Source organism: Asterias rubens, unplaced genomic scaffold, assembly GCF_902459465.1.
Source record: "Asterias rubens unplaced genomic scaffold, eAstRub1.3, whole genome shotgun sequence".
NCBI classification, from domain to species: domain Eukaryota; kingdom Metazoa; phylum Echinodermata; class Asteroidea; order Forcipulatida; family Asteriidae; genus Asterias; species Asterias rubens.
In genome coordinates, this window is record NW_022985737.1 from 4,743 (window position 1) to 30,172 (window position 25,430).

At 42.4% G+C, this 25,430-nt stretch overlaps 64 non-coding genes and 1 pseudogene across 64 annotated transcripts; 64 read left to right on the forward strand and 1 right to left on the reverse strand.

The window, feature by feature from the left end:
- Positions 1-1,240: 1,240 nt before the first annotated feature.
- Positions 1,241-7,705, reverse strand: LOC117306506 (annotated as a pseudogene).
- A 7,333-nt stretch (positions 7,706-15,038) lies between these two features.
- Positions 15,039-15,111, forward strand: Trnar-acg. Its single transcript has one exon. It is a non-coding gene; the product is annotated as a tRNA-Arg (tRNA).
- A 76-nt stretch (positions 15,112-15,187) lies between these two features.
- Trnar-ucg lies at positions 15,188-15,260 on the forward strand. Its single transcript has one exon. It is a non-coding gene; the product is annotated as a tRNA-Arg (tRNA).
- A 76-nt stretch (positions 15,261-15,336) lies between these two features.
- On the forward strand, positions 15,337-15,409 carry Trnar-acg. The gene has a single exon. It is a non-coding gene; the product is annotated as a tRNA-Arg (tRNA).
- A 76-nt stretch (positions 15,410-15,485) lies between these two features.
- On the forward strand, positions 15,486-15,558 carry Trnar-acg. The gene has a single exon. It is a non-coding gene; the product is annotated as a tRNA-Arg (tRNA).
- Positions 15,559-15,634: 76 nt separating this feature from the next.
- On the forward strand, positions 15,635-15,707 carry Trnar-acg. The gene has a single exon. It is a non-coding gene; the product is annotated as a tRNA-Arg (tRNA).
- Positions 15,708-15,783: 76 nt separating this feature from the next.
- On the forward strand, positions 15,784-15,856 carry Trnar-acg. Its single transcript has one exon. It is a non-coding gene; the product is annotated as a tRNA-Arg (tRNA).
- A 76-nt stretch (positions 15,857-15,932) lies between these two features.
- On the forward strand, positions 15,933-16,005 carry Trnar-ucg. Its single transcript has one exon. It is a non-coding gene; the product is annotated as a tRNA-Arg (tRNA).
- Positions 16,006-16,081: 76 nt separating this feature from the next.
- Positions 16,082-16,154, forward strand: Trnar-acg. Its single transcript has one exon. It is a non-coding gene; the product is annotated as a tRNA-Arg (tRNA).
- A 76-nt stretch (positions 16,155-16,230) lies between these two features.
- Positions 16,231-16,303, forward strand: Trnar-acg. Its single transcript has one exon. It is a non-coding gene; the product is annotated as a tRNA-Arg (tRNA).
- Positions 16,304-16,379: 76 nt separating this feature from the next.
- Trnar-acg lies at positions 16,380-16,452 on the forward strand. The gene has a single exon. It is a non-coding gene; the product is annotated as a tRNA-Arg (tRNA).
- Positions 16,453-16,528: 76 nt separating this feature from the next.
- Trnar-ucg lies at positions 16,529-16,601 on the forward strand. Its single transcript has one exon. It is a non-coding gene; the product is annotated as a tRNA-Arg (tRNA).
- A 76-nt stretch (positions 16,602-16,677) lies between these two features.
- On the forward strand, positions 16,678-16,750 carry Trnar-acg. Its single transcript has one exon. It is a non-coding gene; the product is annotated as a tRNA-Arg (tRNA).
- Positions 16,751-16,976: 226 nt separating this feature from the next.
- On the forward strand, positions 16,977-17,049 carry Trnar-acg. The gene has a single exon. It is a non-coding gene; the product is annotated as a tRNA-Arg (tRNA).
- Positions 17,050-17,126: 77 nt separating this feature from the next.
- Positions 17,127-17,199, forward strand: Trnar-acg. Its single transcript has one exon. It is a non-coding gene; the product is annotated as a tRNA-Arg (tRNA).
- Positions 17,200-17,274: 75 nt separating this feature from the next.
- On the forward strand, positions 17,275-17,347 carry Trnar-acg. The gene has a single exon. It is a non-coding gene; the product is annotated as a tRNA-Arg (tRNA).
- A 75-nt stretch (positions 17,348-17,422) lies between these two features.
- Trnar-acg lies at positions 17,423-17,495 on the forward strand. Its single transcript has one exon. It is a non-coding gene; the product is annotated as a tRNA-Arg (tRNA).
- A 75-nt stretch (positions 17,496-17,570) lies between these two features.
- On the forward strand, positions 17,571-17,643 carry Trnar-acg. Its single transcript has one exon. It is a non-coding gene; the product is annotated as a tRNA-Arg (tRNA).
- Positions 17,644-17,719: 76 nt separating this feature from the next.
- Trnar-acg lies at positions 17,720-17,792 on the forward strand. The gene has a single exon. It is a non-coding gene; the product is annotated as a tRNA-Arg (tRNA).
- Positions 17,793-17,868: 76 nt separating this feature from the next.
- Positions 17,869-17,941, forward strand: Trnar-ucg. The gene has a single exon. It is a non-coding gene; the product is annotated as a tRNA-Arg (tRNA).
- Positions 17,942-18,017: 76 nt separating this feature from the next.
- Positions 18,018-18,090, forward strand: Trnar-acg. The gene has a single exon. It is a non-coding gene; the product is annotated as a tRNA-Arg (tRNA).
- A 76-nt stretch (positions 18,091-18,166) lies between these two features.
- On the forward strand, positions 18,167-18,239 carry Trnar-acg. The gene has a single exon. It is a non-coding gene; the product is annotated as a tRNA-Arg (tRNA).
- Positions 18,240-18,316: 77 nt separating this feature from the next.
- Positions 18,317-18,389, forward strand: Trnar-acg. Its single transcript has one exon. It is a non-coding gene; the product is annotated as a tRNA-Arg (tRNA).
- Positions 18,390-18,464: 75 nt separating this feature from the next.
- On the forward strand, positions 18,465-18,537 carry Trnar-acg. Its single transcript has one exon. It is a non-coding gene; the product is annotated as a tRNA-Arg (tRNA).
- A 75-nt stretch (positions 18,538-18,612) lies between these two features.
- Positions 18,613-18,685, forward strand: Trnar-acg. The gene has a single exon. It is a non-coding gene; the product is annotated as a tRNA-Arg (tRNA).
- Positions 18,686-18,761: 76 nt separating this feature from the next.
- On the forward strand, positions 18,762-18,834 carry Trnar-acg. The gene has a single exon. It is a non-coding gene; the product is annotated as a tRNA-Arg (tRNA).
- A 76-nt stretch (positions 18,835-18,910) lies between these two features.
- Positions 18,911-18,983, forward strand: Trnar-acg. Its single transcript has one exon. It is a non-coding gene; the product is annotated as a tRNA-Arg (tRNA).
- Positions 18,984-19,059: 76 nt separating this feature from the next.
- Trnar-acg lies at positions 19,060-19,132 on the forward strand. Its single transcript has one exon. It is a non-coding gene; the product is annotated as a tRNA-Arg (tRNA).
- A 76-nt stretch (positions 19,133-19,208) lies between these two features.
- Trnar-acg lies at positions 19,209-19,281 on the forward strand. Its single transcript has one exon. It is a non-coding gene; the product is annotated as a tRNA-Arg (tRNA).
- Positions 19,282-19,357: 76 nt separating this feature from the next.
- On the forward strand, positions 19,358-19,430 carry Trnar-acg. Its single transcript has one exon. It is a non-coding gene; the product is annotated as a tRNA-Arg (tRNA).
- Positions 19,431-19,506: 76 nt separating this feature from the next.
- Positions 19,507-19,579, forward strand: Trnar-ucg. Its single transcript has one exon. It is a non-coding gene; the product is annotated as a tRNA-Arg (tRNA).
- Positions 19,580-19,655: 76 nt separating this feature from the next.
- Positions 19,656-19,728, forward strand: Trnar-acg. The gene has a single exon. It is a non-coding gene; the product is annotated as a tRNA-Arg (tRNA).
- Positions 19,729-19,954: 226 nt separating this feature from the next.
- Trnar-acg lies at positions 19,955-20,027 on the forward strand. Its single transcript has one exon. It is a non-coding gene; the product is annotated as a tRNA-Arg (tRNA).
- Positions 20,028-20,104: 77 nt separating this feature from the next.
- Positions 20,105-20,177, forward strand: Trnar-acg. The gene has a single exon. It is a non-coding gene; the product is annotated as a tRNA-Arg (tRNA).
- A 75-nt stretch (positions 20,178-20,252) lies between these two features.
- On the forward strand, positions 20,253-20,325 carry Trnar-acg. Its single transcript has one exon. It is a non-coding gene; the product is annotated as a tRNA-Arg (tRNA).
- A 75-nt stretch (positions 20,326-20,400) lies between these two features.
- Positions 20,401-20,473, forward strand: Trnar-acg. Its single transcript has one exon. It is a non-coding gene; the product is annotated as a tRNA-Arg (tRNA).
- A 76-nt stretch (positions 20,474-20,549) lies between these two features.
- On the forward strand, positions 20,550-20,622 carry Trnar-acg. Its single transcript has one exon. It is a non-coding gene; the product is annotated as a tRNA-Arg (tRNA).
- A 76-nt stretch (positions 20,623-20,698) lies between these two features.
- On the forward strand, positions 20,699-20,771 carry Trnar-acg. Its single transcript has one exon. It is a non-coding gene; the product is annotated as a tRNA-Arg (tRNA).
- Positions 20,772-20,847: 76 nt separating this feature from the next.
- Trnar-ucg lies at positions 20,848-20,920 on the forward strand. Its single transcript has one exon. It is a non-coding gene; the product is annotated as a tRNA-Arg (tRNA).
- Positions 20,921-20,996: 76 nt separating this feature from the next.
- Positions 20,997-21,069, forward strand: Trnar-acg. Its single transcript has one exon. It is a non-coding gene; the product is annotated as a tRNA-Arg (tRNA).
- A 76-nt stretch (positions 21,070-21,145) lies between these two features.
- On the forward strand, positions 21,146-21,218 carry Trnar-acg. Its single transcript has one exon. It is a non-coding gene; the product is annotated as a tRNA-Arg (tRNA).
- Positions 21,219-21,295: 77 nt separating this feature from the next.
- Positions 21,296-21,368, forward strand: Trnar-acg. The gene has a single exon. It is a non-coding gene; the product is annotated as a tRNA-Arg (tRNA).
- Positions 21,369-21,443: 75 nt separating this feature from the next.
- Positions 21,444-21,516, forward strand: Trnar-acg. Its single transcript has one exon. It is a non-coding gene; the product is annotated as a tRNA-Arg (tRNA).
- A 75-nt stretch (positions 21,517-21,591) lies between these two features.
- Positions 21,592-21,664, forward strand: Trnar-acg. The gene has a single exon. It is a non-coding gene; the product is annotated as a tRNA-Arg (tRNA).
- Positions 21,665-21,740: 76 nt separating this feature from the next.
- On the forward strand, positions 21,741-21,813 carry Trnar-acg. Its single transcript has one exon. It is a non-coding gene; the product is annotated as a tRNA-Arg (tRNA).
- Positions 21,814-21,889: 76 nt separating this feature from the next.
- On the forward strand, positions 21,890-21,962 carry Trnar-acg. Its single transcript has one exon. It is a non-coding gene; the product is annotated as a tRNA-Arg (tRNA).
- Positions 21,963-22,038: 76 nt separating this feature from the next.
- On the forward strand, positions 22,039-22,111 carry Trnar-acg. Its single transcript has one exon. It is a non-coding gene; the product is annotated as a tRNA-Arg (tRNA).
- A 76-nt stretch (positions 22,112-22,187) lies between these two features.
- On the forward strand, positions 22,188-22,260 carry Trnar-acg. Its single transcript has one exon. It is a non-coding gene; the product is annotated as a tRNA-Arg (tRNA).
- A 76-nt stretch (positions 22,261-22,336) lies between these two features.
- On the forward strand, positions 22,337-22,409 carry Trnar-ucg. Its single transcript has one exon. It is a non-coding gene; the product is annotated as a tRNA-Arg (tRNA).
- Positions 22,410-22,485: 76 nt separating this feature from the next.
- Trnar-ucg lies at positions 22,486-22,558 on the forward strand. Its single transcript has one exon. It is a non-coding gene; the product is annotated as a tRNA-Arg (tRNA).
- A 76-nt stretch (positions 22,559-22,634) lies between these two features.
- On the forward strand, positions 22,635-22,707 carry Trnar-ucg. Its single transcript has one exon. It is a non-coding gene; the product is annotated as a tRNA-Arg (tRNA).
- Positions 22,708-22,932: 225 nt separating this feature from the next.
- On the forward strand, positions 22,933-23,005 carry Trnar-acg. Its single transcript has one exon. It is a non-coding gene; the product is annotated as a tRNA-Arg (tRNA).
- Positions 23,006-23,080: 75 nt separating this feature from the next.
- Positions 23,081-23,153, forward strand: Trnar-acg. The gene has a single exon. It is a non-coding gene; the product is annotated as a tRNA-Arg (tRNA).
- A 76-nt stretch (positions 23,154-23,229) lies between these two features.
- On the forward strand, positions 23,230-23,302 carry Trnar-acg. The gene has a single exon. It is a non-coding gene; the product is annotated as a tRNA-Arg (tRNA).
- A 226-nt stretch (positions 23,303-23,528) lies between these two features.
- On the forward strand, positions 23,529-23,601 carry Trnar-acg. The gene has a single exon. It is a non-coding gene; the product is annotated as a tRNA-Arg (tRNA).
- Positions 23,602-23,678: 77 nt separating this feature from the next.
- On the forward strand, positions 23,679-23,751 carry Trnar-acg. The gene has a single exon. It is a non-coding gene; the product is annotated as a tRNA-Arg (tRNA).
- A 75-nt stretch (positions 23,752-23,826) lies between these two features.
- Trnar-acg lies at positions 23,827-23,899 on the forward strand. Its single transcript has one exon. It is a non-coding gene; the product is annotated as a tRNA-Arg (tRNA).
- A 75-nt stretch (positions 23,900-23,974) lies between these two features.
- On the forward strand, positions 23,975-24,047 carry Trnar-acg. The gene has a single exon. It is a non-coding gene; the product is annotated as a tRNA-Arg (tRNA).
- A 76-nt stretch (positions 24,048-24,123) lies between these two features.
- Trnar-acg lies at positions 24,124-24,196 on the forward strand. The gene has a single exon. It is a non-coding gene; the product is annotated as a tRNA-Arg (tRNA).
- A 225-nt stretch (positions 24,197-24,421) lies between these two features.
- Trnar-acg lies at positions 24,422-24,494 on the forward strand. Its single transcript has one exon. It is a non-coding gene; the product is annotated as a tRNA-Arg (tRNA).
- A 76-nt stretch (positions 24,495-24,570) lies between these two features.
- Positions 24,571-24,643, forward strand: Trnar-acg. The gene has a single exon. It is a non-coding gene; the product is annotated as a tRNA-Arg (tRNA).
- A 76-nt stretch (positions 24,644-24,719) lies between these two features.
- Trnar-ucg lies at positions 24,720-24,792 on the forward strand. Its single transcript has one exon. It is a non-coding gene; the product is annotated as a tRNA-Arg (tRNA).
- Positions 24,793-24,868: 76 nt separating this feature from the next.
- On the forward strand, positions 24,869-24,941 carry Trnar-acg. Its single transcript has one exon. It is a non-coding gene; the product is annotated as a tRNA-Arg (tRNA).
- Positions 24,942-25,017: 76 nt separating this feature from the next.
- On the forward strand, positions 25,018-25,090 carry Trnar-acg. Its single transcript has one exon. It is a non-coding gene; the product is annotated as a tRNA-Arg (tRNA).
- A 226-nt stretch (positions 25,091-25,316) lies between these two features.
- On the forward strand, positions 25,317-25,389 carry Trnar-acg. Its single transcript has one exon. It is a non-coding gene; the product is annotated as a tRNA-Arg (tRNA).
- Positions 25,390-25,430: the final 41 nt, after the last annotated feature.

Consider the following 25,430-nt stretch of genomic DNA (forward strand, 5'->3'; position numbering starts at 1 on the left):
GCAAACACAAACGTTTACACTATGACGAAATCAGGTGTAGGTAACGATAATTCAAACGTTATTTATAAACAAAATCATAGCTCAGTCATGTCGTCTTGCAGCTTACTACACTTTTGACATTCTGTCTAATAACATGACCCCACCGTGATCATCTCATCCGGTTCAAACAGGAAGATATAAAACACAAACAAATCATATACTGAACCCTTTTTACAAAAGTTTCTAGCCTACGACACATTTTGAGAGTTTATACTCAATTAGCATGACCCCGTTTAACCTTTCCTCCGGTCCATACATTATGTGCAGATTTTAGTTTAAAGCCAATTCCTGAATAACATGTGAACAAGTCATGAATATTTGCTTATGAGACAAGACTGTAACTCAGTCCTAATTTTCCTATTTATTTCCAGGACCAAATAGCAAGGTGAGTTAAAGAATTTGGTTGTTTTGTGTCCCAGACCCATTAAGAGTCAATTCATAGTGGGTCTGTTAGCTTAGGGTGTGTCCCAGACCCATTAAGAGTCAATTAATAGAGGGTATGTTAGCTTAGGGTGTGTCCCAGACCCATTAAGAGTCAATTAATAGTGGGTCTGTTAGCTTAGAGTGTGTCCCAGACCCATTAAGAGTCAATTAATAGTGGGTCTGTTAGCTTAGGGTGTGTCCCAGACCCATTAAGAGTCAATTAATAGTAGGTCTGTTAGCTTAGGGTGTGTCTCAGACCCATTAAGAGTCAATTAATAGAGGGTGTGTTAGCTTAGGGTGTGTCCCAGACCCATTAAGAGTCAATTAATAGAGGGTATGTTAGCTTAGGGTGTGTCCCAGACCCATTAAGAGTCAATTAATAGGGTCTGTTAGCTTAGGGTGTGTCCCAGACCCATTAAGAGTCAATTAATAGTAGGTCTGCTAGCTTAGGGTGTGTCTCAGACCCATTAAGAGTCAATTAATAGAGGGTGTGTTAGCTTAGGGTGTGTCCCAGACCCATTAAGAGTCAATTAATATAGGGTATGTTAGCTTAGGGTGTGTCCCAGACCCATTAAGAGTCAATTAATAGTTCCTATCTAAAAGCACACACATTCGTCCAATAAGTGCTTTTCTCTCATCATTTTATCGCAACTTCGATTACCAATTTAGCTCAAATTTTCACAGGCTTGTTATTTTATGCTTATGTTGGGATACACCAAGCTCAAAGACTGGTCTTTGACAATTACCAAACGTGTACCTTCCCGTTAACTTTTGTGAAATCCACCCGGCAAGTTCAATCGGAGGTTACAGGTTCATATCCCACTCTCGTCATTTTGTCAGTCCTTATCCCCATTTTATTAAGACAAATAAATTCTTCTACGCTCCACTCGCAGCCATTAACCAAAACCATAGCCGATTCCATATATCCCTGGCTTATATAGTTTACACGGCTTAATTTTCCGATTCGATCCAAGCCACATTTTCGTAACCAAAGCACTACTCCGACTGCAATTTTGTTTTCTGTAGTTTCTCAAAATTGTCCTTTTTTTTAGGGGGGGGGGTTCCTTTTTTATTCGACTCACACAAAAACCCTACCACAGCACTACCACAGTGGCAATTTTGATGTACAGAGAAAAAAACATGCGCTCCGCTTAGGTTGTTAAATTACAAGCACGATTCGAATGTGTTATTTCCTTTGCTCTAATGTCCAGCTATTATTAGAGGACTACGCGCAACCGCACGTTTCGACGATAACGTTTATGGTAGTTGTGTGCACGCTATTGTTTTCTAGGTAAATCACCTCCATTCCACTGATGTCTTTCGGAACGCAGCACATAGCCATGTCGGTTCCCCCAGCATTGTTCTCTATGTGAAGTGATACCACCTCCGCGTGATCCGACAGGTAGTTACGGGTGGCCGCGCCGCAACTCCCGGTACAGTACCGTACATTGAACTCTAATGGCCGGATGATCCAGGATGACCAGCCAATCAGTCTGAAGTCCGCCATAAAGTCCTTGACGCAGCACGAGGTCTGATTGGCGGTGCACAGTCCGGTGCTCCGGCGCGTCCGGTGCGACCACTCTTTCCGGGTCAGTGTCATCATCAGCATGGGACGCAGGCTGGATTCCCTGGACACGGTGCGGTTCCCAATTTCGTGGGTGGGTTTTGTAGTGACCACGAAGTAGTGCTGCTGGCGGTTCCATTTGTGACGTTCCAGCGGGATCTCCACCTCCACCCATCCTTCTTGAGAGTACAGCTTTCGGGTGACGAGGACCCGACCCTTGCCATAGTGATGCTTCGGTCGGCTGATGACGACGGATGAGCCCTCGGGCGCATGCGTGATGTAGACCCAAAAATGCAGAACTTACGACAGAGTTATCCAGCGCATCTGTAACGTCGAACTTGAAGCATGAACTGTCATCAACATCGACCCCACATACCACTTCACCTGAAAGTATAAAGATATTAGTTCGTACAAGATTGCTCACTTCACCGGTACTATACTCCCAACGAACCAAAGTTATATTCGTGTGGGAAATCATATTGGTCAGTATGGCGTTGACATTTTAAACAAAGATATCTCTATACAAAATACAAATATCTCAAATGCTCATCGAAATATCTCTATTGCATGCTATATTCAAGATATATATCTATAATACTGATAACCGAGATATTTCTAATTCTAATCAAGATACCCTATTATAATCGAGGTATCTCTATTGCCAATATAGATATCTCTATTGGTAATCGAGACATCTCTATTGCCAATCAAGATATCTCTATTGTTAATTGAGATATCTCTTTGCCAATCGAGATATTTCTATTGCCAATCAAGATATCTCTATTGCCAATCAAGATATCTCTATTGCTAATTGAGATATCTCTAATGCTCGAGATATCTTTATTGCTAATTGAAATATCCCTTTTGTTAATCGAAATATCTCTATTGCCAATCGAGATATCTCTATTGCCAATCAAGATATCTCTATTGCCAATCAAGTTATCTATATTGCTAATTGGGATATTCTAATGATAATGGAGATATCTCTAATGCTAATCGAGATATCTCTATTGCCAATCAAGATATCTCTATTGCCAATCAAGATATCTCTATTGCCAATCAAATATCTATATTGCTAATTGGGATATTCTAAATATTCTAATGATAATGGAGATATCTCCAATGCTAATCGAGATATATCTATTGCTAATTGAAATATCCCTTTTGTTATATCGAAATATCTATATTGCTGATTGAAATTGTTCTTAAGATAATGGAGATATGTCTAATGCTATAATCAAGATATCTATATACATCGATATAATCGAGATAATCCAATCGAGATATCCCTATCGCTAATCGAGACTTCTCGATCTTATTACCTAACTCAGTACTCAATTATTAAACAAATACTTTCAAGAGATTTGCATGATTTAAGATATTTACTTGTAAAATAAGTACAATTTCAAAGATTAAATGGCAAGCAACAATCTATGAACCAATGATTTCAAAATGAATTTTCAAAACTTCAAAGAATATTTTCTCCAACCTCTAAGATTTAGCTGCTGTGGAATCGCAAAATTTCAACGAGTGATTATATATTCTACGAACGAAATGCATCCAATATTCAGTTTCATAGACGCCAACCTCGTCCCCCGTGAAACGACCTTGTCCCTTCCCTCGTTTGGACAAACATGCGGGAACGATTATCTTTGGAACTACGCTCCGAAGTGTCAAATAAAGGTCTTTATTGGACTACAATATTAAGCATCGCGGCAGCAAATATATGGTAAAATAACGGATGACACTTGACGCATATGCCACCCGATCAATTTTCAAGAAACTGTATGTCATGTATTAAAAAAAAATATATTTTATAAAATATTATATTTGAACCCACACACCCAAAAAGAAAATGTATACAAAGTGGTGACACTATAGACCAAGAAGTCATTTGGCAAGAAAGGGTGCTTTCCACTTAACGGTTTGGAACAGTGGCGAAACTATAGGGGTGCACGAAAACTAGACCAAAATTGCTGCCGCACAAACAAAGGTACAAGCCCCTCTGTGTCGCCCCCCCCCCCCCCCCCGCCCCCCCCAAACACCAAAATATAGAATACACTTAGGCCCACCATGGTTTCGGCGTTTGTTTCGAAACCGGACAATATTGATGTATGTTTTGCTCCAAGCTGACATCTTTGGCAGCTGGCCCATTTCTTCCCCATCAGATTGCATTTTATTTTTTTAAAGAATTATTTTGTGCTGAAAATGAGAAAGAAACCACAGTGCGCTCAAGTTCAATGGCAAATAAATCCACCCTTAAGCTACTATTGATAACATCAACACATGTTCCAGAACAGTCGTATACATTTCAAATATCTGGTTAGTTGTAGAGGGAAATGGCATAATACACCTGACCACGAAGGAATTAAGAGAAGGGGCTCCGAACATATCACAAGACCCGCTGTTTTTTTTATGTGGAGGAAATCCTTGACAAAAAGCCAAGATCTTTCATATCAATCCAACTCTTGGCAAAAGATGTTTTTTGTGTGTGTATTATACTAAGATTATGTACATAAGCTAGAAGGGTTATTTTGGAAAGATTTGTAGAGAAATAGACAGTCATTTAATATTCTTCTATAAATGGGTGGTAGCCTGTAAGTTTTACACAGGCCCAAATAATCAAAGTACCACTCGTGAGAGATTTAGACTACTCGACCATCATATCTACAGTCCTTGATTCTCGACTGAAAAGTTGACATTAACACTGAGTTGGCACAGTTAACCGTTAAGAACAAAAATACATCCAAAAAACAAAATTGTAAACAACGGGAAAAAATCAAAGATCATAAAAGATTTTAAATTAAGGTTAGGATTGGGTGCGTTCGTTTAGCTTCCCTGGGTCGACCCCGGTGTGTGGCGGTTTTTTTTCCAAGACGAACGTGGGTTATTATCTGCACACGTTCGTCCTGGAAAAAAAAACGCGACACACCGGGGTCGACCCGGGGAAGCTAATCGGACGCACCTATTGACTGATTTTGCACGTGCACAAGTCTAAACGACTTAGTGCCAACTGCCGACCTAACACATTTAGTTTAAAAACAAATTAATGGCCTGACGTTTTGACCCTAGCAGAGTCTTTGTCGAATGATAAATGACAACACACCTTCACAGATAAAAAAAGTGTAACACATGCAGTGGAGTGAATAAGAAAGTCAGAAAGCACATAGCAAAAAAGCATGGGGTAAACAATGTTATGGGTCAGTAGACATGAATAATAACACCAAGGGTTCCGTATTCAGATAGGGGAATTTCCCCCATCACAAATAATTTGCTCCCCTCAAGCACAAATTACAATCATGTACTTTACTTTTCTATTTTGCATTCGGAGTGTGAAAACTGTAGTACTCTTATACTGTACTTTCCTTCCTTCTGGTTTAACTGGAAATGACAAAAACCGTTCATGTTTTTATCATTAAAATGCGTACTTGTTGTTTAATCGATTCACTAGAGTTTTTGGATTTCATGGGTTTTGTTAAATGCAGTGGACACTATAAGTGATTACTCAAAATAATTTTTAGCAACTGTCTTGGTAACAAGCAATGGAGAGCTGTTGATATAGTATAAAATATTGTGCCAAACGGCTCCCTCTAAAGTAACGTATAGTTTTTCATGTAATAAACATTTAGTATGTTTCTATATACAATATCAATGGAGAGACAAGGTTTGATGTCAAAATGCCAACTTTAATAATGTAGCATTCCTCCTCGACTCAAACTGCTCGTCTTCCTCTTTTTTGTTTTGTTTTTAGTTGGTCCTTATTTTGTCCTTATTTCTTGGGCATTATCTGCGTATAAATAGCTCATGACAGGAATTTTTTTGCATTCTCTTCTGTCCGGTTGTGTTGTCTTGGCTTATTGATTTTGTTCCACACATCCTCCTTTCTCACTTATTATATTTCGTTATTATAATTGTTTCATTATCATTGGTCATTTTGCCCCCAAGTTTCTTGTATTGTATACTGCTATTATTTTTCCCAATAAACCCGTCTTTTCTTATTGCGAGTACGGATATAAATTATGTTTCATTGAATTGAATGTAATTGAGTTGAATTGGATACCAGCTGGGGATTCATTTGTCAAGTCACTAAGTTAATTTTTTAATTTACAATTCTCACGTTAAATTCAATTCAGTTCAATTCAAAATTTGTTTACTTTTGTATAAAAATACAACACGAAATAAAAAGTCACATACTAATGGGACAAGTTTGTATCTGACTTTTCAGCGGATGATGTTTGCACTTGGGTGTCGCATTGCCATTGCTCTTGTTGTCGTCGTCGGTATTTTTCAATTCCGCCTTCAAGCGCCCCCCTATTTGTTACAGTAGGATGGGTGGTTTTTAACTGAGGGGTGGGTTTCAGGGGACATTTTCTGTGGCAGGACGGCTTTCTAGAGGTGCTGGTCACCTGCTGTTCCTCCTCGCCACTCACTGGCTTTGGTATTTAAATGGCTATTTTGATCCATTGTTTCTTTATGTATCATCTTGTATATATATATATTTTTATGGCAGTGGAAAGTCTAATAAAAAAATAAAATAAAAAACTGGCACTTGGTAAACTATAAAATTAAACCAACAATGTATGTACAAGTATATTATGTTAAATACAATAGTATTGGTTTAATCCATCTTTGTCTGGTCTCAACTATTAGTATTAACTTTTGATCTGTGTCTGTGTGTTAAAATAGTGTGTGATATTTTCCCTCTGGTTGTCTGTTCAAAAGGGAAAACTATAAAACCATTTATCATCTGCTTCACATTTTCCCTACCATGCTGGCTCCATTTTCACCTTTATGTTACTAAGTTTCAATCATCCAATTTATTGTTCAATCTGCAACAATCGACATATCGGACTCAGTATGGAATAAATATTGTTGTTGCAATCACTTGAAGTTATTTGAAATGCTCTTACCTTCCTCAGCAAACACGACGACCTTCCTTGGCTTAGTGTCTTGAAGACGCGGCTGGTCATTCTGCTCTCTGTTCAGCAGCCGGCTCAGCACAACGGACGGTAAATTGGGTTTAGGTTGCGTGACATTGGGAGGAGCTTTGAGACCCAACTTCTGTAAGAACGACTCTTTGAACATCTCTAGCCGGGCAATTCTCTCTTTTTCCCCGATGAGGAACGGGTTGGAAGGGGGGTCGGTCGACTCGGAAGTAGACACCGACTCGGCTTTGGATTGTCCAGCAGCTTTGTGTTTTCCATGCGACTTTTCCCCGCTGTCTTTTGGCGAGCTGTTTAGGTTGTACTGTCCGGCGCGTTTCGGTGGTGGCACCCCCTCTTCAGCCGCACTTTCCACACCGTCTACCGGAGCTGTTTGCCCCACGAAGAGCCGGGTGGTCATCTGGTTGGCGTGCTCGTCTGGATTAGTTATGTTTACTGATTCAATCGATGTGTTACTCACGGGGGCAAGCTCCGGACTCGTACTTGACAGAATTCCACCATGAGCAAAGTTAGTGGCGAGAATAATACAGTTTATCAACACGAATGCTATTACTTGCCAAGACAGTACGGCCATAGTGAGATAGGTTGCGCAACACCCTTAAGAACAGCGAATTGTGGCGCCTGGAGATTGCGGTTAGAGTCAGTCGCGGGAAGGTTCGGATATGAACGCTAGACCCTCTTGCAATGTCCGTATTAGAAGTCAACGGGGTTTGAAGTGAACAAACAGGCTTTATAGACAGTGACTTTATCTCATCACTTTCCCATTCTCAGAAAATTATTCCCAGGTCACCTACCCTCAGCGTTTCATCCAATAAGAGCCTTGTATTTTTTTTCTTCATTTTTTTTGCTTTTACAAAAGAAATACCCGCGTGCAAATGTCAAACAAACAAGGTTAGGAACTCACAAACAAAGGCATTTCCCTTTGTTCTTTTGTTGTTTGTTATTTCCTGTAAACTGGTGGCGATGTTGTGATTTCCAAATACACAAAGGACACCAAAATCAAAGCCGGAGGCTCTTTTTTTATTGTCAATTTAGGGTTAACCAACCCTAACATGTCTTCGAAAGGAATTAAACCGAACAACACCAGCAGAGATGAAATAAATCAACCCTTTTCAAAACAATTTCTAATCACAGATTACATTTCTTTTCTAGATTGCACTGTCAGATTTGCTTTGTACTTTCATCTATTGTGTTTTGTCAGTATATGCACAATGGATGGGGGTTCACCATACCTCTGCGATATGGGTCATGGTGGTATCCTTTAGATACTTTTTTTTTGTTTGGGTGGGTGGGGGGTGTACCCTCCAACCCCACCCCCTCCCCATTATAAGGCATGGTATGCACCAAAGGCCCAATGTGCAGTCTAGTCTGGCACCCTGTGTATCTTCCACCATTCAACGAGTGAACTGGTGGCGATGTGGCGATGTTCCGATTTCCCAATACACACTGGCGGAAAGGGAACACCAAAATCAATCAATGAACGCACAACAATCCAAAATTCACCCAGCTCTACACATTACACAGTTGCACTGTTTCCAATCTCAAAGATAACAGTATCATCAGACTTTCATAAAGTGGTTATACCTACCTGATTTGGTAGGCTTACTGTCAGCAAACTGGGATAAAAGTTGGATGCGACACTACACCCATTAAACCTTGAATCATTAAGCTTTACAAAACCAGTGCCCAGTTTCACTTTTAAACGTATCAAAACGTAGTCCAGCTTAAGAAAATTAAGCTTACACAAATAAGGTTATCAGCCAAAATACCACGCACATGCAACATTTCTTACCGGTATCCTGCTTATTGTAGCTAAAGGCACAATATTTGTAAGCAAAATGGTTGCCCAAAGCAGCTCTGTGAAGTTGGGCCTATAGGATACACTGGGTGCGTTCGATTACCTTCCCTGTGTCGACCCTGCGGTGCTCACTCGGGTAAGCCCCTGACCCCTGACAAGAGCTAATCGAACGATCACTCACACTTTTACGGTGACGTCATGCACCTGGGGCCAGCCCAAAGTGACCCACTCCACAAGCAGGGGACTTGGGGCTGACTCAGGTGAGCCCCTGGAATGACGTCAAAAGCTATTCGAACGTACCGGGGAAAGACCGGGGTCGACCCAGGGAAGCTAATCGATTGCACCCAGTGTAAAAAGAGCGCTTTTCGAGATCACGTTGGTAACCCATCGCAATAGGGCTGCGAGCAAGGGAAACATAGTGGGGGTACCAGTGACGTAATCAGTATTCCCTTGGATGAGCAAGCAGAGGCAACTACCATTTAGAGTCAAAGAGCATTTTTTCCTTCTGACTGAGGGGTGATCCCGCACTTAGCTACGCCATTGTGGGGAAATGAAGATATTATTTTGGGGCATTGGTTTTAAATGACGAGCATGGAACAGTCAGAGAATGTCATGAAAACAAAATTGTTGTCAAGGGACCACCGCAGAATGGTCCTATTAAAATTTTGTTTTAAAAATTGTTGTAATTTATACTAATATATAGATGATAAGTACAAATTGATGCGATGCCATAGCCATCATATTATCTTTCCAATGGCATTGAATGTCATGTTAGTATGATTTAAGGCCTAATCAATCCCATGACCTACCTGTTTCACAGACCCACTGCCTAAAGTTGTATCTCCCGAGCTTCCGCGAAAAGGTCAATTCTTCCTATATATCGTTTTCCGTACGAACTTTGACCTCATGGTGGTGTATGATGCTGCTTCAAAACGAAAAGAACACAAAATACTTCAGTGAATACAAAACACAATGCGCAACATACTGGTAAAAAAAAATTTTTTTTTAAAATTGTAATTTGAAAATTGGATTTGAAACTTTGCATGGTGGAAATACGATATAGAAAGGTTTGCAGTAACACCATGTAATGACTATCTCTAATGAGTTGGGTGGTTCTGAAAAGAACCGTTGGTTTCAACTCGTTGTTTCGATCAGTATGCTCTGATCGTCTCCTGATCGTCTTTCTCCAGAAGACGATCAGAGCATACTGATCGAAACGTCGAGTTGAAACCAACGGTTCTTTTCAGAACCACCCCAACTTATTAGAGAAAGTCATTATATGGTGTTACCGAAAACCCTTCTATATCATATAGATGATAACTTTAAATTGATGTGATGCTAAAGTGCTCTGTGTTTGTACGATATTTCTACAGCATTGTTTAGTTGTCGTTGTTGTGGTTGTGATTGTGGTTGCTACTCCGAACTAATGCCGCTGCTGTTGGTGGTGTTGATGATGAACTATTGCTGCTTATCTTGCTAATCTTGCTGCTGTTGTTGCTGTTGTTGTTGATTTTATTGTAGCTGTTGTTGTTGTTGTTGTAGTTGCTGTTGTTATTGTTGTTGTTGTTGTTGTTATTTTATGCATTGTTGAGATACTCCAAGTGAGAAGACTGGTCTTTCGCAATTACCAAAGGTGTCCAATGTTTTTAAGTGCATCAAATAAACCCACTTTCAATTAAAGAAAACCAGCGTCTTTATAATGTCGATGATTGTTTCCCCTTCAATATGGCAAGATATCAGGGCCCAGTTTCATAGAGCTCCTAAGCACAAAAATGTGCTTAGCTTGAAATGTCTTCCGTGATCAAAAAAGGGATTCCCTACCAAATTTTCATTTGTTGCAGTTTGCTTGTTATTGGTATCCCAGCTTATGTTTGCTTATCATAAAATTACGTGGAAATTTCGTTGGTAATCCTGTTTGTATCAATGCAAAACCTTCATGCTAAGCAAATGTGTGTGCTTAGCAGCTCTATGAAATTGGGCCCAGGCAGTACATCCAGACAGGGCTTTTGATGTGGCTGTGTGAATGTGTCTTCAATTAACGCAGGGGACTTATAATTACATCGATTTTTGTGGACGTCCTCGATTTGATTTTTGTGCATTTACTAAAACAATAGTCAAAAGACGAGGAAAAAGATATTCGGTGGAGTTGACAAATATTTGTTGGTTGACGCAAAGGGTTCTTGAAATCAATGGAACAATGCTTTCCCACACCGTTTCCTGTTCTCAAGTTGTAACGGAAGTGGAATTCTATGGAAAGGGGATCGACGGAGCAAAGATAAAAAAATGTCACCCCTTCAATTGAAACCTCTTAAAAATAATAGCAAAGCTTCCGGAAAAAAATCAGGTGAAGAGGTTCCGGGGGTTACTCAAAATACTCAGACAATGTCTAGACACTTCGAGAATGGTTACATTTTGAACAATACGGGATAAACGAATATGAGTATTATAGGATCGATCCCAGAGGACGGTATGTCACGATCGAACCATTCTCCTTTGAGTCGCGGGTTAACTTGCGGCAGGCAATTGCCTTAAAGGCAGTAGACACTACTGGTAATTACTCCAAATAATTGTTAAACTTACTTGGTAACAAGTAATGGAGAACTGTTGATAGTATAAGACATTGTAAAAAACGGCTCCCTCTGAAGTAAAGTAGTTTTTGAGAAAGAACTAATTTTCCACACATTTGATTTCGAGACCTCAGATTTAGAACTTGAGGTCTCGAAATCAAGCATCTGAAAGCACACGACTTTGTGTAACAAGGGTGTTTTTTTTCTGTCATTATTACCTCGCAACTTTGACGTCCAATTGAGCTCAAATTTGCACAGGTTTGTTATTTTATGCATATGTTGAGATACACTAAGTGAGAAGACTGGTCTTTGACAATACCCAATAGTGTCAAGTGTCTTTAAAGACACTGCAGCCAGTTTCAAGAAACGCTAGGATTAATCCTATCTCGAGTAGTATTTCGTCCTAACTTATAAGGATGGGTTCAATGCGTCATAACGTACGGGTTACGGAGCTTGAAGGCCCGGTTACACAGGCCACGATAACGAGAACGAAAACGAGATAGTTAAAAATGCACGCACTCGATTGGTTGAATGAGCGTGGGCGTATTCTGCGTGGAGCAGTTTAACCAGTAGATTGCACTCTCTTTGCGTCGTTATCGTTATCGCTGCAGAGTGACTTGGCCTTTTAAGTCCATAAGATAAATCCGAAGTTAGGTTAAGTTTCGCGGCTGGACACCTTTGATGATTGTCAAAGAGCAGTATTCTCACTTGGTGTATCCCAACATATTAATTAAAACATATTATTTTGTAACATTGAGACTCAATTGGTCATCGAAGTTTAAGAGAATAATGAAAGAGAAACACCCTATTTGCACAAAAAAAGTGTATGCTTCCGAATGCCTAAAAAGGCTTTAAGCCTAAAGTATTTTAAGTTAGAAAATACCTCTTGTTCAAAAACTGCGTTATACTTCAGAGGAAGCAGTTTATCACAATGTGTTATTATATAAACAGCTCTCCATTTCTAGTTACCAAGTAAGTTGTTATGCTAACAATTATTTTAAGTAATTACCAATAGTGTACATTGCCTTTAAAGGAACACGTTGCCTTGGATCGGACGAGTTGGTCTATTAAAAGCGTTTGAAACCGTTTGTTATGAAATGCATGGTTAGAAAGATGTTTTAAAAGTAGAATATAATGATCCACACAAGTATCACTCGAAACTGCACGGTTTTCCTTTTACGTCGCGAACTATCACGGTCGGCCATTTATGGGAGTCAAAATTTGGACTCCCATAAATGGCCGTGTTTTTAGTCGACAGGGTAAAAAGAAAACCACGCAATTTTGTTTTACAACAAACGAATACAGAACGATTTTCAAACTCGACCGATCCAAGGCAACGTGTTCCTTTAAACTTACTGTTATAATTGGGAAATTCGATGTTGGTGGAGTAAAACAAATTCAAAACGATAGAGCAGCTGGAAATGCAAGCGATGGTGTATACCAACAAGCCATTGGTACCCTTCGATTGTCACAAAAAATTAATCTGGTGAAATGGAATGATTGATCGCACGTACACCCTAAAAATTGGGTTTCCCCTGATTTGGCAAACCGCAAAGTGATCCCCCAGATTTGATTTGCTCAGACTCCAGATTGAAGATAGAAGCTGCTGCGTTGTAATTATGTATCAGGGCCCGATGTGAGAATGCCTATAGGAACCTTGACAGCCTAGTAACTATGGCGATCTAGAAAGGACACCCACAAGGCGACCTTTTTTTCCACGCGGCGACTTTGTTTTTTTTTTTTGGGGGGGCGGCAACTTCTTTGTTTGTCCAGTGACTTTTTTTGGGGCCCGTCAACTTTTTTTTTTTTAGGCGGCGACTTTTTTTGAGGGGCGGCGACCTTTATTTTGGGGGCGGCGACTTTTTTTTTTTTTGAGGGGGGGGGCGACTGTTTTTTTTGGGCGGCGACTATTCACTCAGAATAATGTAAGGGTGTTCGACGTCTCTTTCATTATGAAAACGTTTTTCCCGAACCACGTGACACAGGCCCCGTCGTCTGTGATCCAATTTTAGGCCGTCACTTGCGCATGCGCATTTCGATGCACAACACACTGAACTCAATTTAAGCTTGCTTATTGCGTAAGGCTGTATGGATATTGGTTACATTATTTTGAGGTGTTGTTAAAAATTCGAGCAAAACAACAGGGTAGGGGGCAGAGGATGCACAAACAAACTAAGGAAACTTTGTCTGAGTTTTAGATTTGTGAGTTTTTAAAGTTATACTACCTCAATCTAATAGGGGACCCGAAGCACACTAAAAACCAAAGGGTCACACCACGCCCATGGCTATCGCCCAACCATGGACACGAATCCCTCTCACTCTTTAAAAGAGCAATTTCCACAGTACAATGTCGTTTGTGCGTTTTCTGTGTTACATATTGGACCGGCGCCATTTTCTCCATGGCCCCAAACGTTTCTTACCAGGCTGTTCAGAAACAGCCAGCCCGACTAGAAGCAGTTTTGGCATTAAAGATGCTATGTCAGATTTTTGCCGATTTGACCCAAAGGTTTTGATTTAAAATTCATTCAGGTATTTTGATGGGGGTCGAGTAGGTTACAAGCTTTCATTGGAGCCATTGCTCGCAAAAGTCCGCCAATTATTAGTAGCAGTGAAATGAAGTGATCAAAATTAGTTTTTGTCGGGATCCCGACAATATATCACGTGACCATTCTTATGTGTTTTATAAGAAACGTTTTAAATTTTTGTCATGGTTCCTGACCATTAAAAGTAAAAGTTAAACTTTTTTTTCGTTAGAGCGGGTGATACTCTTTGAAATACCGTTCACTCAAAAGAAATCTATTTTCGAGAAAGAAGTATTTCCACAAATTTTATTTTGAGACTTCAGAATTTGATTTGGAGGTCTCGAAAGCACGCATTTTCGTGTGTGACAAGAAATGTTTTTTCCTTCGATTATTATCTCGCAACTTCGACGACCAATTGAGCTCAAATTTTCACAGGTTTGTTATTTTCTGTATATTGTGAGAAGACTTGTCTTTGACAATTACCAAAGGTGTCCAGTGTCTTTAATGTAGAGTGAAAAATTCACTCTCTTGTCCTAGTGGTGTCAGTTTCTTTCTTTTAAGAGTGAACGTCGATCTGTGTCACTGTGAACCAGAAACGCCGGTATGGAGAAAAAAAGAGGCAGTTCCTCCATGTTTAACCATTACTCACCCTTCGCCACAAATCAGACAGGTTTTTCATCTCCAGGCTCCATTTGATCGGTGTTCCTCAAGGGGTTAGCATACCTCGCGTCTATGGCTTTACATCTAAACATATACATAGAAACCTAAATAAATGATCGAAGGGTACGAGCTCGGGCTCAAATGTGAAATGTGCTCTAGATGCCATAGCCCAGTGAGTAGCTTTTGATGCAACAATAGTTCAGGGCAGACAATGGTCATGACAATCAATGGGATACAAAACATGCACATTCCCGGGATTCAAGGTTCGAATCTTGGTATCGACTCTCTTTTGTTCCAGCACGGATGCGTATTTCCCACTCAAGCATTAGTCCATCATCAGTGTGTTTCTTGAAAGAAACTTATCGAAGGCCATGTGGCCCAATGGATAAGGCATCTTACTACTGACTACGAATCAGTGGATTCCAGGTTCGAATCCTGGCAGGGTCGTATGTTTTTTTTTAATTAAAAGTTCATTCCCTTCTCTAAAAGAGAATTCCCTGATCTGTTTGTGTTTCCTTCAACGTCCCTGTGGCCCAACGGATAAGGCATCTGACTACGAATCAGGGGATTCCAGGTTCGAATCCTGGCAGGGTCGTATGTTTTGTTTTTAATTAAAAGCTCATTCCCTTCTCTAAAAGAGAATTCCTTTCTCTGTGCGTGTTTCCTTCAACGGCCCTGTGGCCCAACGGATAAGGCATCTGACTTCGAATCAGGGGATTCCAGGTTCGAATCCTGGCAGGGTCGTATCTTTTGTTTTTAGTGAAAAGCTCATTCCCTTCTCTGAAAGAGAATTCCCTTCTCTGTATGTGTTTCCTTTAACGGCTCTGTGGCCCAACGGATAAGGCATCTGACTACGAATCAGGAGATTCCAGGTTCGAATCCTGGCAGGGTCGTATGCTTTGTTTTTAATAAAAAGCTCATTCTATTCTCTAATAGAGAGTTCCCTACTCTGTATGTGTTTCCTTCAACGGCCCTGTTGCCCAACGGATAAGGCATCTGACTACGAATCAGGGGATTCCAGGTTCGAATCCTGGCAGGGTCGTATGTTTTCTTTTTAGTGAAAAGCTCAATCCCTTCTCTAAAAGAGAATTCCCTTCTCTGTATGTGTTGCCTTCAACGGCCCTGTGGCCCAACGGATAAGGCATCTGACTACGAATCAGGGGATTCCAGGTTCGAATCCTGGCAGGGTCGTATGTTTTGTTTTTAATTAAAAGCTCATTCCCTTCTCTAAAAGAGAATTCCTTTCTCTGTGCGTGTTTCCTTCAACGGCCCTGTGGCCCAACGGATAAGGCATCTGACTACGAATCAGGGGATTCCAGGTTCGAATCCTGGCAGGGTCGTATGTTTTGTTTTTAATTAAAAGCTCATTCCCTTCTCTAAAAGAGAATTCCTTTCTCTGTGCGTGTTTCCTTCAACGGCCCTGTGGCCCAACGAATAAGGCATCTGACTTCGAATCAGGGGATTTCAGGTTCGAATCCTGGCAGGGTCGTATGTTTTCTTTTTAGTGAAAAGCTCATTCCCTTTTCTAAAAGAAAATTCCCTAATCTGTTTGTGTTTCCTTCAGCGGCCCTTTGGCCCAACGGATAAGGCATCTGACTACGAATCAGGGGATTCCAGGTTCGAATCCTGGCAGGGTCGTATGTTTTGTTTTTAATTAAAAGCTCATTCCCTTCTCTAAAAGAGAATTCCTTTCTCTGTGCGTGTTTCCTTCAACGGCCCTGTGGCCCAACGGATAAGGCATCTGACTACGAATCAGGGGATTCCAGGTTCGAATCCTGGCAGGGTCGTATGTTTTCTTTTTAGTGAAAAGCTCATTCCCTTTTCTAAAAGAAAATTCCCTAATCTGTTTGTGTTGCCTTCAACGGCCCTGTGGCCCAACGGATAAGGCATCTGACTACGAATCAGGGGATTCCAGGTTCGAATCCTGGCAGGGTCGTATGTTTTGTTTTTAATTAAAAGCTCATTCCCTTCTCTAAAAGAGAATTCCTTTCTCTGTGCGTGTTTCCTTCAACGGCCCTGTGGCCCAACGGATAAGGCATATGACTTCGAATCAGGGGATTCCAGGTTCGAATCCTGGCAGGGTCGTATGTTTTGTTTTTAGTGAAAAGCTCATTCCCTTCTCTAAAAGAGAATTCCTTTCCCTGTATGTGTTTCCCTCAACGGCCCTTTGGCCCAACGGATAAGGCATCTGACTACGAATCAGGGGATTCCAGGTTCGAATCCTGGCAGTGTCGTATGTTTTCTTTTTAGTGAAAAGCTCATTCCCTTCTCTAAAAGAGAATTCCCTTCTCTGTATGAGTTTTCTTCAACGGCCCTGTGGCCCAACGGATAAGGCATCTAAACAACGAATCAGGGGATTCCAGGTTCGAATCCTGGCAGGGTCGTATGTTTTGCTTTTAATAAAAAGCTCATTCCCTTCTCTAAAAGAGAATTCCTTTCTCTGTATGTGTTTTCTTCAACGGCCCTGTGGCCCAACGGATAAGGCATCTGACTACGAATCAGGGGATTTCAGGTTTGAATCCTGGCAGGGTCGTATGTTTTGTTTTGATCAAAACCCGTTTCCGTTCCCTAAAAGAGGGCATTCCTTTCTCTGTATGTGTTTCCTTCACCGGCCCTGTGGCCCAACGGATAAGGCATCTGACTACGAATCAGGGGATTCCAGGTTCGAATCCTGGCAGGGTCGTATGTTTTGTTTTGATCAAAACCTGTTTCCGTTCCCTAAAAGAGAATTCCTTTCTCTGTATGTGTTTCCTTCACCGGCCATGTGGCCCAACGGATAAGGCATCTGACTACGAATCAGGGGATTCCAGATTCGAATCCTGGCAGGGTCGTATATCTTGTTTTGATCAAAACCCATTTCCGTTCCCTAAAAGAGAATTCCCTTCTCTGTATGTGTTTCCTTCACCGGCCCTGTGGCCCAACGGACAAGGCATTTGACTACGAATCAGGGGATTCCAGGTTCGAATCCTGGCAGGGTCTTATATTTGTTTTGATCAAAACCCATTTCCGTTCCCTAAAAGAGAATTCCCTTCTCTGTATGTGTTGTCCTTCACCGGCCCTGTGGCCCAACGGATAAGGCATCTGACTACGAATCAGGGGATTCCAGGTTCGAATCCTGGCAGGGTCGTATGTTTTCTTTTTAGTGAAAAGCTCATTCCCTTCTCTAAAAGAGAATTCCCTTCTCTGTTTGTGTTGCCTTCAACGGCCCTGTGGCCCAACGGATAAGGCATCTGACTACGAATCAGGGGATTCCAGGTTCGAATTTTGGCAGGGTCGTATGTTTTGTTTTTAATTAAAAGCTCATTCCCTTCTCTAAAAGAGAATTCCTTTCTCTGTGCGTGTTTCCTTCAACGGCCCTGTGGCCCAACGGATAAGGCATATGACTTCGAATCAGGGGATTCCAGGTTCGAATCCTGGCAGGGTCGTATGTTTTCTTTTTAGTGAAAAGCTCATTCCCTTTTCTAAAAGAAAATTCCCTAATCTGTTTGTGTTGCCTTCAACGGCCCTGTGGCCCAACGGATAAGGCATCTGACTACGAATCAAGGGATTCCAGGTTCGAATCCTGGCAGGGTCGTATGTTTTGTTTTTAATTAAAAGCTCATTCCCTTCTCTAAAAGAGAATTCCTTTCTCTGTGCGTGTTTCCTTCAACGGCCCTGTGGCCCAACGGATAAGGCATCTGACTACGAATCAGGGGATTTCAGGTTCGAATCCTGGCAGGGTCGTATGTTTTGTTTTGATCAAAACCCGTTTCCGTTCCCTAAAAGAGGGCATTCCTTTCTCTGTATGTGTTTCCTTCACCGGCCCTGTGGCCCAACGGATAAGGCATCTGACTACGAATCAGGGGATTCCAGGTTCGAATCCTGGCAGGGTCGTATGTTTTGTTTTGATCAAAACCTGTTTCCGTTCCCTAAAAGAGAATTCCTTTCTCTGTATGTGTTTCCTTCACCGGCCATGTGGCCCAACGGATAAGGCATCTGACTACGAATCAGGGGATTCCAGATTCGAATCCTGGCAGGGTCGTATATCTTGTTTTGATCAAAACCCATTTCCGTTCCCTAAAAGAGAATTCCCTTCTCTGTATGTGTTTCCTTCACCGGCCCTGTGGCCCAACGGACAAGGCATTTGACTACGAATCAGGGGATTCCAGGTTCGAATCCTGGCAGGGTCTTATATTTTGTTTTGATCAAAACCCATTTCCGTTTCCTCAAAGAGAATTCCCTTCTCTGTATGTGTTGTCCTTCACCGGCCCTGTGGCCCAACGGATAAGGCATCTGACTACGAATCAGGGGATTCCAGGTTCGAATCCTGGCAGGGTCGTATGTTTTCTTTTTAGTGAAAAGCTCATTCCCTTCTCTAAAAGAGAATTCCCTTCTCTGTATGTGTTGCCTTCAACGGCCCTGTGGCCCAACGGATAAGGCATCTGACTACGAATCAGGGGATTCCAGGTTCGAATTTTGGCAGGGTCGTATGTTTTCTTTTTAGTGAAAAGCTCATTCCCTTTTCTAAAAGAAAATTCCCTAATCTGTTTGTGTTTCCTTCAGCGGCCCTTTGGCCCAACGGATAAGGCATCTGACTACGAATCAGGGGATTCCAGGTTCGAATCCTGGCAGGGTCGTATGTTTTGTTTTTAATTAAAAGCTCATTCCCTTCTCTAAAAGAGAATTCCTTTCTCTGTGCGTGTTTCCTTCAACGGCCCTGTGGCCCAACGGATAAGGCATCTGACTACGAATCAGGGGATTCCAGGTTCGAATCCTGGCAGGGTCGTATGTTTTCTTTTTAGTGAAAAGCTCATTCCCTTTTCTAAAAGAAAATTCCCTAATCTGTTTGTGTTGCCTTCAACGGCCCTGTGGCCCAACGGATAAGGCATCTGACTACGAATCAGGGGATTCCAGGTTCGAATCCTGGCAGGGTCGTATGTTTTGTTTTTAATTAAAAGCTCATTCCCTTCTCTAAAAGAGAATTCCTTTCTCTGTGCGTGTTTCCTTCAACGGCCCTGTGGCCCAACGGATAAGGCATATGACTTCGAATCAGGGGATTCCAGGTTCGAATCCTGGCAGGGTCGTATGTTTTGTTTTTAGTGAAAAGCTCATTCCCTTCTCTAAAAGAGAATTCCTTTCCCTGTATGTGTTTCCCTCAACGGCCCTTTGGCCCAACGGATAAGGCATCTGACTACGAATCAGGGGATTCCAGGTTCGAATCCTGGCAGTGTCGTATGTTTTCTTTTTAGTGAAAAGCTCATTCCCTTCTCTAAAAGAGAATTCCCTTCTCTGTATGAGTTTTCTTCAACGGCCCTGTGGCCCAACGGATAAGGCATCTAAACAACGAATCAGGGGATTCCAGGTTCGAATCCTGGCAGGGTCGTATGTTTTGCTTTTAATAAAAAGCTCATTCCCTTCTCTAAAAGAGAATTCCTTTCTCTGTATGTGTTTTCTTCAACGGCCCTGTGGCCCAACGGATAAGGCATCTGACTACGAATCAGGGGATTTCAGGTTCGAATCCTGGCAGGGTCGTATGTTTTGTTTTGATCAAAACCCGTTTCCGTTCCCTAAAAGAGGGCATTCCTTTCTCTGTATGTGTTTCCTTCACCGGCCCTGTGGCCCAACGGATAAGGCATCTGACTACGAATCAGGGGATTCCAGGTTCGAATCCTGGCAGGGTCGTATGTTTTGTTTTGATCAAAACCTGTTTCCGTTCCCTAAAAGAGAATTCCTTTCTCTGTATGTGTTTCCTTCACCGGCCATGTGGCCCAACGGATAAGGCATCTGACTACGAATCAGGGGATTCCAGATTCGAATCCTGGCAGGGTCGTATATCTTGTTTTGATCAAAACCCATTTCCGTTCCCTAAAAGAGAATTCCCTTCTCTGTATGTGTTTCCTTCACCGGCCCTGTGGCCCAACGGACAAGGCATTTGACTACGAATCAGGGGATTCCAGGTTCGAATCCTGGCAGGGTCTTATATTTTGTTTTGATCAAAACCCATTTCCGTTCCCTAAAAGAGAATTCCCTTCTCTGTATGTGTTGTCCTTCACCGGCCCTGTGGCCCAACGGATAAGGCATCTGACTACGAATCAGGGGATTCCAGGTTCGAATCCTGGCAGGGTCGTATGTTTTCTTTTTAGTGAAAAGCTCATTCCCTTCTCTAAAAGAGAATTCCCTTCTCTGTATGTGTTGCCTTCAACGGCCCTGTGGCCCAACGGATAAGGCATCTGACTACGAATCAGGGGATTCCAGGTTCGAATTTTGGCAGGGTCGTATGTTTTGTTTTTAATTAAAAGCTCATTCCCTTCTCTAAAAGAGAATTCCTTTCTCTGTGCGTGTTTCCTTCAACGGCCCTGTGGCCCAACGGATAAGGCATATGACTTCGAATCAGGGGATTCCAGGTTCGAATCCTGGCAGGGTCGTATGTTTTCTTTTTAGTGAAAAGCTCATTCCCTTTTCTAAAAGAAAATTCCCTAATCTGTTTGTGTTGCCTTCAACGGCCCTGTGGCCCAACGGATAAGGCATCTGACTACGAATCAAGGGATTCCAGGTTCGAATCCTGGCAGGGTCGTATGTTTTGTTTTTAATTAAAAGCTCATTCCCTTCTCTAAAAGAGAATTCCTTTCTCTGTGCGTGTTTCCTTCAACGGCCCTGTGGCCCAACGGATAAGGCATCTGACTACGAATCAGGGGATTTCAGGTTCGAATCCTGGCAGGGTCGTATGTTTTGTTTTGATCAAAACCCGTTTCCGTTCCCTAAAAGAGGGCATTCCTTTCTCTGTATGTGTTTCCTTCACCGGCCCTGTGGCCCAACGGATAAGGCATCTGACTACGAATCAGGGGATTCCAGGTTCGAATCCTGGCAGGGTCGTATGTTTTGTTTTGATCAAAACCCGTTTCCGTTCCCTAAAAGAGAATTCCTTTCTCTGTATGTGTTTCCTTCACCGGCCCTCTGGCCCAACGGATAAGGCATCTGACTACGAATCAGGGGATTCCAGGTTCGAATCCTGGCAGGGTCGTATATCTTGTTTTGATCAAAACCCATTTCCGTTCCCTAAAAGAGAATTCCCTTCTCTGTATGTGTTTCCTTCACCGGCCCTGTGGCCCAACGGACAAGGCATTTGACTACGAATCAGGGGATTCCAGGTTCGAATCCTGGCAGGGTCTTATATTTTGTTTTGATCAAAACCCATTTCCGTTTCCTCAAAGAGAATTCCCTTCTCTGTATGTGTTGTCCTTCACCGGCCCTGTGGCCCAACGGATAAGGCATCTGACTACGAATCAGGGGATTCCAGGTTCGAATCCTGGCAGGGTCGTATGTTTTCTTTTTAGTGAAAAGCTCATTCCCTTCTCTAAAAGAGAATTCCCTTCTCTGTATGTGTTGCCTTCAACGGCCCTGTGGCCCAACGGATAAGGCATCTGACTACGAATCAGGGGATTCCAGGTTCGAATTTTGGCAGGGTCGTATGTTCTGTTTTTAATTAAAAGCTCATTCCCTTCTATAAAAGAGAATTCCTTTCTCTGTGCGTGTTTCCTTCAACGGCCCTGTGGCCCAACGGATAAGGCATCTGACTACGAATCAGGGGATTCCAGGTTCGAATCCTGGCAGGGTCGTATGTTTTCTTTTTAAAGAAAAGCTCATTCCCTTTTCTAAAAGAAAATTCCCTAATCTGTTTGTGTTGCCTTCAACGGCCCTGTGGCCCAACGGATAAGGCATCTGACTACGAATCAAGGGATTCCAGGTTCGAATCCTGGCAGGGTCGTATGTTTTGTTTTTAATTAAAAGCTCATTCCCTTCTCTAAAAGAGAATTCCTTTCTCTGTGCGTGTTTCCTTCAACGGCCCTGTGGCCCAACGGATAAGGCATATGACTTCGAATCAGGGGATTCCAGGTTCGAATCCTGGCAGGGTCGTATGTTTTGTTTTTAATAAAAAGCTCATTCTATTCTCTAATAGAGAGTTCCCTTCTCTATATGTGTTTCCTTCAGCGGCCCTGTGGCCCAACGGATAAGGCATCTGACTTCGAATCAGGGGATTCCAGGTTCGAATCCTGGCAGGGTCGTATGTTTTGTTTTTAGTGAAAAGCTCAATCCCTTCTCTAAAAGAGAATTCCCTTCTCTGTATGTGTTTCCTTCAGCGGCCCTGTGGCCCAACGGATAAGGCATCTGACTTCGAATCAGGGGATTCCAGGTTCGAATCCTGGCAGGGTCGTATGTTTTGTTTTTAATTAAAACCAAGTTCTTTACCCTAAACGAAATTTCCTTTCTCTGTATGTGTTTCCTTCAACGACCATGTGGCCCAACGGATAAGGCATCTTACAACGAATCAGGGGATTCCAGGTTCGAATCCTGGCAGGGTCTTATGTTTTGTTTTTAGTTAAAAGTTCATTTCCTTCTCTAAAAGAGAATTCCTGTCTCTGTATGTGTTTCTTTCAACGGCCCTGTGGCCCAACGGATAAGGCATCTGACTACGAATCAGGGGATTCCAGGTTCGAATCCTGGCAGGGTCGTATGTTTTGTTTTGATCAAAACCCATTTCCGTTCCCTAAAAGAGAATTCCCTTCTCTGTATGTGTTTTCTTCAACGGCCCTGTGGCCCAACGGATAAGGCATCTGACTACGAATCAGGGGATTCCAGGTTCGAATCCTGGCAGGGTCGTATGTTTTGTTTTTAATTAAAAACTCATTCCCTTCTCTTAAAGAGAATTCCTTTCTCTGTGCGTGTTTCCTTCAACGGCCCTGTGGCCCAACGGATAAGGCATCTGACTACGAATCAGGGGATTCCAGGTTCGAATCCTGGCAGTGTCGTATGTTTTCTTTTTAGTGAAAAGCTCATTCCCTTCTCTAAAAGAGAATTCCCTTCTCTGTATGAGTTTTCTTCAACGGCCCTGTGGCCCAACGGATAAGGCACCTAAACAACGAATCAGGGGATTCCAGGTTCGAATCCTGGCAGGGTCGTATGTTTTGTTTTTAATAAAAAGCTCATTCCCTTCTCTAAACGAGAATTCCTTTCTCTGTATGTGTTTTCTTCAACGGCCCTGTGGCCCAACGGATAAGGCATCTGACTACGAATCAGGGGATTTCAGGTTCGAATCCTGGCAGGGTCGTATGTTTTGTTTTGATCAAAACCCGTTTCCGTTCCCTAAAAGAGGGCATTCCTTTCTCTGTATGTGTTTCCTTCACCGGCCCTGTGGCCCAACGGATAAGGCATCTGACTACGAATCAGGGGATTCCAGGTTCGAATCCTGGCAGGGTCGTATGTTTTGTTTTGATCAAAACCTGTTTCCGTTCCCTAAAAGAGAATTCCTTTCTCTGTATGTGTTTCCTTCACCGGCCATGTGGCCCAACGGATAAGGCATCTGACTACGAATCAGGGGATTCCAGATTCGAATCCTGGCAGGGTCGTATATCTTGTTTTGATCAAAACCCATTTCCGTTCCCTAAAAGAGAATTCCCTTCTCTGTATGTGTTTCCTTCACCGGCCCTGTGGCCCAACGGACAAGGCATTTGACTACGAATCAGGGGATTCCAGGTTCGAATCCTGGCAGGGTCTTATATTTTGTTTTGATCAAAACCCATTTCCGTTCCCTAAAAGAGAATTCCCTTCTCTGTATGTGTTGTCCTTCACCGGCCCTGTGGCCCAACGGATAAGGCATCTGACTACGAATCAGGGGATTCCAGGTTCGAATCCTGGCAGGGTCGTATGTTTTCTTTTTAGTGAAAAGCTCATTCCCTTCTCTAAAAGAGAATTCCCTTCTCTGTATGTGTTGCCTTCAACGGCCCTGTGGCCCAACGGATAAGGCATCTGACTACGAATCTGGGGATTCCAGGTTCGAATTTTGGCAGGGTCGTATGTTTTGTTTTTAATTAAAAGCTCATTCCCTTCTATAAAAGAGAATTCCTTTCTCTGTGCGTGTTTCCTTCAACGGCCCTGTGGCCCAACGGATAAGGCATCTGACTACGAATCAGGGGATTCCAGGTTCGAATCCTGGCAGGGTCGTATGTTTTGTTTTTAATTAAAAGTTCATTCCCTTCTCTAAAAGAGAATTCCTTTCTCTGTGCGTGTTTCCTTCAACGGCCCTGTAACCCAACGGATAAGGCATCTGACTACGAATCAGGGGATTCCAGGTTCGAATCCTGGCAGGGTCGTATGTTTTGTTTTTAATTAAAAGCTCATTCCCTTCTCTAAAAGAGAATTCCTTTCTCTGTGCGTGTTTCCTTCAACGGCCCTGTGGCCCAACGGATAAGGCATCTGACTTCGAATCAGGGGATTCCAGGTTCGAATCCTGGCAGGGTCGTATGGTTACTTTTTAGTGAAAAGCTCATTCCCTTCTCTAAAAGAGAATTCCCTAATCTGTTTGTGTTGCCTTCAGCGGCCCTGTGGCCCAACGGATAAGGCATCTGACTACGAATCAGGGGATTCCAGGTTCGAATCCTGGCAGGGTCGTATGTTTTCTTTTTAGTGAAAAGCTCATTCCCTTCTCTAAAAGAGAATTCCTTTCCCTGTATGTGTTTCCCTCAACTGCCCTTTGGCCCAACGGATAAGGCATCTGACTACGAATCAGGGGATTCCAGGTTCGAATCCTGGCAGGGTCGTATGTTTTGTTTTTAATTAAAAGCTCATTCCCTTCTCTAAAAGAGAATTCCTTTCTCTGTGCGTGTTTCCTTCAACGGCCCTGTGGCCCAACGGATAAGGCATCTAAACAACGAATCAGGGGATTCCAGGTTCGAATCCTGACAGGGTCGTATGTTTTGTTTTTAATAAAAAGCTCATTCCCTTCTCTAAAAGAGAATTCCTTTCTCTGTATGTGTTTTCTTCAACGGCCCTGTGGCCCAACGGATAAGGCATCTGACTACGAATCAGGGGATTCCAGGTTCGAATCCTGGCAGGGTCGTATATATGGTTTTGATCAAAACCTATTTCCGTTCCCTAAAA